We start from the raw sequence: 7500 nt of genomic DNA on the forward strand, positions 1-7500 counted from the left end.
AAAAAATAAAAAAGCAACAAAAACCAAAAAATTCCCGCCGCCCCGCCCCCCCCCCCCCCCCACCTCCCCCCGTGCAGGCACCCCTGCAAACGGGCCTCCGGCACGGCAGCCCGGCCGCCGCACCCCCACCCGCAAGCCCCCCCCCACCGCCGCCCCGGCCGAGAGCGCACAAGCAGCCCCTGCCGCCGCCCCCCCCCACCCCCCCCCCCGGTGCGGGCACCCCTGCATACGGGCCTCCGGCACGGCCGCTCCGCTGCCCCCCCCCACCCCGCCACCCCCCCACCGCCGCCCCGGCCGAGAGCGCACAAGCAGCCCCTGCCGCCGCCCCCCCCCCCCCCCCCCCCCCGACTCAAACCTCAATCTTCTCGGAAAAGAGGCCCCGTCCCCAGCCTACCTCAGCGCAAGGCTCCCCGCCTGCTCCTCGACCCCGTCTCTCAGTCTCTGTCTCCCCCTTCTGCCGCGGGGAAGCGCCCGCCCCTTGCCGGCGGGTGGGCGGGGCGGGCCGGCTCGGGTTCCGGTTGCTAAGCAGCAGGGTGGCACTCGTTGACCCCGGGCGCCGCTCCGTCTGCCGATGGGCGGGCCGGTGCTGGCTCTCAAGAAATTTTTGTAACTGTTTCCCTGCTCTGCTTTGGTTTTGTTTTTTTTTCTCGCCCACCGTCAGAACCGATGCAGAGTAAGAAAGCCTTCAGCGAGACAGTCCGGCCAAGCTTAGCGCCTTCCACTAGATACGGCGAAGTCTCGGAAACGGGGGGTGGCGAGGGGAATTTCAGGCGCGCGCCGCCTCCCCCCTCCTGCACCACCCCCCCCCGCAAGCGACGGGAAGGGGCGCCGCTTTCCATCAGCTCGGCTGAAACGCCCGAGGACGGGGCGGCGTCTCTGTTTCAAAAGCGGAAAAAGAAATAAAAAAGCAACAAAAACCAAAAAATTCCCGCCGCCCCCCCCAACCCACCCCCGTGCAGGCACCCCTGCATACGGGCCTCCGGCAGGACCGGCCTGCCGCCCCCAGCCACCCCCCCGCAAGCCCCCCCACCGCCGCCCCGGCTGAGAGAGCACAGGCACCCCGCCGCCGCCCCTTCCCACCCCGTGCAGGCACCCCTGCATACGGGCCTCCGGCAGGGCCGGCCTGCCGCCCCCAGCCACCCCCCGCAAGCCCCCCCCACCGCCGCCCCGGCTCAGAGAGCACAGGCAGCCCGCCGCCGGCCCACCCACCCCGTGCAGGCACCCCTGCATACGGGCCTCCGGCAGGGCCGGCCTGCCGACCCCAGCCACCCCCCGCAAGCCCCCCCACCGCCGCCCCGACTGAGACAGCACAGGCAGCCCGCCGCCGGCCCTTCCCACCCCGTGCAGGCACCCCTGCATACGGGCCTCCGGCAGGGCCGGCCTGCCGCCCCCAGCCACCCCCCGCAAGCCCCCCCACCGCCGCCCCGGCTCAGAGAGCACAGGCAGCCCGCCGCCGGCCCACCCACCCCGTGCAGGCACCCCTGCATACGGGCCTCCGGCAGGACCGGCCTGCCGCCCCCAGCCACCCCCCGCAAGCCCCCCCACCGCCGCCCCGGCTGAGAGAGCACAGGCACCCCGCCGCCGGCCCTTCCCACCCCGTGCAGGCACCCCTGCATACGGGCCTCCGGCAGGGCCGGCCTGCCGCCCCCAGCCACCCCCCGCAAGCCCCCCCCACCGCCGCCCCGGCTCAGAGAGCACAGGCAGCCCGCCGCCGGCCCACCCACCCCGTGCAGGCACCCCTGCATACGGGCCTCCGGCAGGGCCGGCCTGCCGACCCCAGCCACCCCCCGCAAGCCCCCCCACCGCCGCCCCGACTGAGAGAGCACAGGCAGCCCGCCGCCGGCCCTTCCCACCCCGTGCAGGCACCCCTGCATACGGGCCTCCGGCAGGGCCGGCCTGCCGACCCCAGCCACCCCCCGCAACCCCCCCCACCGCCGCCCCGGCTGAGAGAGCACAGGCAGCCCGCCGCCGGCCCTTCCCACCCCGTGCAGGCACCCCTGCATACGGGCCTCCGGCACGGCCGGCCTGCCGCCCCCAGCCACCCCCCGCAAGCCCCCCCCACCGCCGCCCCGACTCAGAGAGCACAGGCAGCCCGCCGCAGGCCCACCCACCCCGTGCAGGCACCCCTGCATACGGGCCTCCGGCAGGGCCGGCCTGCCGACCCCAGCCACCCCCCGCAAGCCCCCCCACCGCCGCCCCGACTGAGACAGCACAGGCAGCCCGCCGCCGGCCCTTCCCACCCCGTGCAGGCACCCCTGCATACGGGCCTCTGGCAGGACCGGCCTGCCGACCCCAGCCACCCCCCGCAAGCCCCCCCACCGCCGCCCCGGCTGAGAGAGCACAGGCAGCCCGCCGCCGGCCCTTCCCACCCCGTGCAGGCACCCCTGCATACGGGCCTCCGGCAGAGCCGGCCTGCCGCCCCCAGCCACCCCCCGCAAGCCCCCCCACCGCCGCCCCGGCTCAGAGAGCACAGGAACCCCGCCGCCGCCCCTTCCCACCCCGTGCAGGCACCCCTGCATACGGGCCTCCGGCAGGGCCGGCCTGCCGCCCCCAGCCACCCCCCGCAAGCCCCCCCACCGCCGCCCCGGCTCAGAGAGCACAGGAACCCCGCCGCCGCCCCTTCCCACCCCGTGCAGGCACCCCTGCATACGGGCCTCCGGCAGGGCCGGCCTGCCGCCCCCAGCCACCCCCCGCAAGCCCCCCCACCGCCGCCCCGGCTCAGAGAGCACAGGCAGCCCGCCGCCGGCCCACCCACCCTGTGCAGGCACCCCTGCATACGGGCCTCCGGCAGGACCGGCCTGCCGCCCCCAGCCACCCCCCGCAAGCCCCCCCACCGCCGCCCCGGCTGAGAGAGCACAGGCAACCCGCCGCCGCCCCTTCCCACCCCGTGCAGGCACCCCTGCATACGGGCCTCCGGCAGGGCCGGCCTGCCGCCCCCAGCCACCCCCCGCAAGCCCCCCCACCGCCGCCCCGGCTGAGAGAGCACAGGCAGCCCGCCGCCGGCCCACCCACCCTGTGCAGGCACCCCTGCATACGGGCCTCCGGCAGGACCGGCCTGCCGCCCCAAGCCACCCCCCGCAAGCCCCCCCACCGCCGCCCCGGCTCAGAGAGCACAGGCACCCCGCCGCCGCCCCTTCCCACCCCGTGCAGGCACCCCTGCATACGGGCCTCCGGCAGGGCCGGCCTGCCGCCCCCAGCCACCCCCCGCAAGCCCCCCCCACCGCCGCCCCGGCTCAGAGAGCACAGGCAGCCCGCCGCAGGCCCACCCACCCCGTGCAGGCACCCCTGCATACGGGCCTCCGGCAGGGCCGGCCTGCCGACCCCAGCCACCCCCCGCAAGCCCCCCCACCGCCGCCCCGGCTGAGAGAGCACAGGCAGCCCGCCGCCGGCCCTTCCCACCCCGTGCAGGCACCCCTGCATACGGGCCTCCGGCAGGGCCGGCCTGCCGACCCCAGCCACCCCCCGCAACCCCCCCCACCGCCGCCCCGGCTGAGAGAGCACAGGCAGCCCGCCGCCGGCCCTTCCCACCCCGTGCAGGCACCCCTGCATACGGGCCTCCGGCAGGGCCGGCCTGCCGCCCCCAGCCACCCGCCACAGGCCCCCCCACCGCCGCCCCGGCTGAGAGAGCACAGGCAGCCCGCCGCCGGCCCTTCCCACCCCGTGCAGGCACCCCTGCATACGGGCCTCCGGCAGGGCCGGCCTGCCGCCCCCAGCCACCCCCCGCAAGCCCCCCCACCGCCGCCCCGGCTCAGAGAGCACAGGCACCCCGCCGCCGCCCCTTCCCACCCCGTGCAGGCACCCCTGCATACGGGCCTCCGGCAGGGCCGGCCTGCCGCCCCCAGCCACCCCCCGCAAGCCCCCCCCACCGCCGCCCCGGCTCAGAGAGCACAGGCAGCCCGCCGCAGGCCCACCCACCCCGTGCAGGCACCCCTGCATACGGGCCTCCGGCAGGGCGGGCCTGCCGACCCCAGCCACCCCCCGCAAGCCCCCCCACCGCCGCCCCGACTGAAACAGCACAGGCAGCCCGCCGCCGGCCCTTCCCACCCCGTGCAGGCACCCCTGCATACGGGCCTCCGGCAGGGCCGGCCTGCCGCCCCCAGCCACCCCCCGCAAGCCCCCCCCACCGCCGCCCCGGCTCAGAGAGCACAGGCAGCCCGCCGCAGGCCCACCCACCCCGTGCAGGCACCCCTGCATACGGGCCTCCGGCAGGGCGGGCCTGCCGACCCCAGCCACCCCCCGCAAGCCCCCCCACCGCCGCCCCGACTGAAACAGCACAGGCAGCCCGCCGCCGGCCCTTCCCACCCCGTGCAGGCACCCCTGCATACGGGCCTCCGGCAGGGCCGGCCTGCCGCCCCCAGCCACCCGCCACAGGCCCCCCCACCGCCGCCCCGGCTGAGAGAGCACAGGCAGCCCGCCGCCGCCCCTTCCCACCCCGTGCAGGCACCCCTGCATACGGGCCTCCGGCAGGGCCGGCCTGCCGACCCCAGCCACCCCCCGCAAGCCCCCCCACCGCCGCCCCGGCTGAGAGAGCACAGGCAGCCCGCCGCCGGCCCACCCACCCTGTGCAGGCACCCCTGCATACGGGCCTCCGGCAGGACCGGCCTGCCGCCCCAAGCCACCCCCCGCAAGCCCCCCCACCGCCGCCCCGGCTGAGAGAGCACAGGCAGCCCGCCGCCGCCCCTTCCCACCCCGTGCAGGCACCCCTGCATACGGGCCTCCAGCACGGGCGACCCGCTCTGTCCGCAGGGAGGACAGGTCTACCCCTTCTGCCGGCAGGGAGGCCAGGTCTACCCGTTCTGCCGGCAGGGAGGCCAGGTCTACCCGTTTTACCTGCAGGGAGACCAGGTCTACCCGTTCTGCCGGCAGGGAGGCCAGGTCTACCCGTTTTTACCGGCAGGGATGCCAGGTCTACCCGTTCTGGCGGCAGGGAGGCCAGGTCTACCTGTTTTACCGGCAGGGATGCCAGGTCTACCCGTTCTAGCGGCAGGGAGACCAGGTCTACCCGTATTGCCGGCAGGGATGCCAGGTCTACCCGTTTTTCCGGCAGGGATGCCAGGTCTACCCATTTACCGGCAGGGATGCCAGGTCTACCCGTTTTGCCGGCAGGGATGCCAGGTCTACCCGTTCTGGCGGCAGGGAGAACAGGTCTACCCGTTTTACCTGCAGGGAGAACAGGTCTACCCGTTTTGCCGGCAGGGATGCCAGGTCTACCCGTTTTACCTGCAGGGATGCCAGGTCTACCCGTTTTACCGGCAGGGAGGCCAGGTCTACCCATGTTGCCGGCAGGGAGGCCAGGTCTACCCGTTCTAGCGGCAGGGAGACCAGGTCTACCCATTTACCGGCAGGGAGACCAGGTCTACCCGTTTTGCCGGCAGGGATGCCAGGTCTACCCGTTTTGCCGGCAGGGAGAACAGGTCTACCCGTTTTACCTGCAGGGAGGCCATGTCTACCCGTTTTACCGGCAGGGAGACCAGGTCTACCCGTTTTGCCGGCAGGGATGCCAGGTCTACCCGTTTTGCCGGCAGGGAGACCAGGTCTACCCGTTCTGCCGGCAGGGATACCAGGTCTACCCGTTTTACCTGCACGGAGACCAGGTCTACCCATTTTACCGGCAGGGAGGCCAGGTCTACCCGTTCTGGCGGCAGGGAGAACAGGTCTACCCTTTTTGCCGGCAGGGAGACCAGGTCTACCCGTTTTACCGGCAGGGATGCCAGGTCTACCCGTTTTGCCGGCAGGGATAACAGGTCTACCCGTTTTACCTGCAGGGAGACCAGGTCTACCCGTTTTACCGGCAGGGAGACCAGGTCTACCCGTTTTGCCGGCAGGGATGCCAGGTCTACCCGTTCTGGCGGCAGGGAGGCCAGGTCTACCCGTTCTGCCGGCAGGGAGGCCAGGTCTACCCGTTTTGCCGGCAGGGAGAACAGGTCTACCCGTTTTGCCGGCAGGGAGAACAGGTCTACCCGTTTTACCTGCAGGGAGGCCATGTCTACCCGTTTTACCGGCAGGGAGACCAGGTCTACCCGTTTTGCCGGCAGGGATGCCAGGTCTACCCGTTTTGCCGGCAGGGAGACCAGGTCTACCCGTTCTGCCGGCAGGGATACCAGGTCTACCCGTTTTACCTGCACGGAGACCAGGTCTACCCATTTTACCGGCAGGGAGGCCAGGTCTACCCGTTCTGGCGGCAGGGAGAACAGGTCTACCCTTTTTGCCGGCAGGGAGACCAGGTCTACCCGTTTTACCGGCAGGGATGCCAGGTCTACCCGTTTTGCCGGCAGGGATAACAGGTCTACCCGTTTTACCTGCAGGGAGACCAGGTCTACCCGTTTTACCGGCAGGGAGACCAGGTCTACCCGTTTTGCCGGCAGGGATGCCAGGTCTACCCGTTCTGGCGGCAGGGAGGCCAGGTCTACCCGTTCTGCCGGCAGGGAGGCCAGGTCTACCCGTTTTGCCGGCAGGGAGAACAGGTCTACCCGTTTTACCGGCAGGGAGACCAGGTCTACCCGTTTTGCCGGCAGGGATGCCAGGTCTACCCGTTCTGGCGGCAGGGAGGCCAGGTCTACCCGTTCTGCCGGCAGGGAGGCCAGGTCTACCCGTTTTACCTGCAGGGAGGCCAGGTCTACCCGTTTTGGCGGCAGGGAGACCAGGTCTACCCGTTTTGCCGGCAGGGATGCCAGGTCTACCCGCTTCCGGCAGGGATGCCAGGTCTACCCGGTTCCAGGCAGGGAGGCCTCGTCTACCCGTTCTGCCGGCAGGGAGGCCAGGTCTACCCGTTTTACCGGCAGGGATGCCAGGTCTACCCGCTTCCGGCAGGGATGCCAGGTCTACCCGGTTCCAGGCAGGGAGGCCTCGTCTACCCGTTCTGCCGGCAGGGAGGCCAGGTCTACCCGTTTTACCGGCAGGGATGCCAGGTCTACCCGCTTCCGGCAGGGATGCCAGGTCTACCCGGTTCCAGGCAGGGAGGCCTCGTCTACCCGTTCTGCCGGCAGGGAGGCCAGGTCTACCCGTTTTACCGTCCGCCGGGTCCGGTGTGCCCGATGTGGCCGCCGGAGCTGCCGGCGGAAAGGGATGCCTCGTCTACCTCGCTCCGGCGGGACTTTGGCTCCACCGCGGTTCTGGCAGGTAGACGTCTTGCCCGGTTCTTCTTCGGAGCTGCCGAAGGGGTCGCTGCTTTGCGCTGCCTCCAGTTACGTCATGGTAAGAGTCGGCGGCGCTCGCGCGCCTCCCCGCTGGGGGAAGACGGTTCTCTTCGAGCCCGCCGGGGCCGGGGACCTCGCTGTCCGTATACTAGGGCAGAGGGCTGGCGCTCGCGGACCAGCGCCATCGAACCGCTGCAGCTACTCGCGGTTCAGCCGGCAGACTCGGGCGTTGCACGGCGGCTGTGGCCGTGGCCGTTCTGCCTCCTACCTATCGCGCACGGCGCTTCCGACTGCCAGAAGCCGCGCGAAGCCGCTGCTTGCCCGCAGGCTCCGGTGGCCGTTGCCGACTGGAGCGAGGGCTCCA

Source organism: Opisthocomus hoazin, unplaced genomic scaffold (genome assembly GCF_030867145.1).
Source record: "Opisthocomus hoazin isolate bOpiHoa1 unplaced genomic scaffold, bOpiHoa1.hap1 HAP1_SCAFFOLD_129, whole genome shotgun sequence".
NCBI lineage: Eukaryota > Metazoa > Chordata > Aves > Opisthocomiformes > Opisthocomidae > Opisthocomus > Opisthocomus hoazin.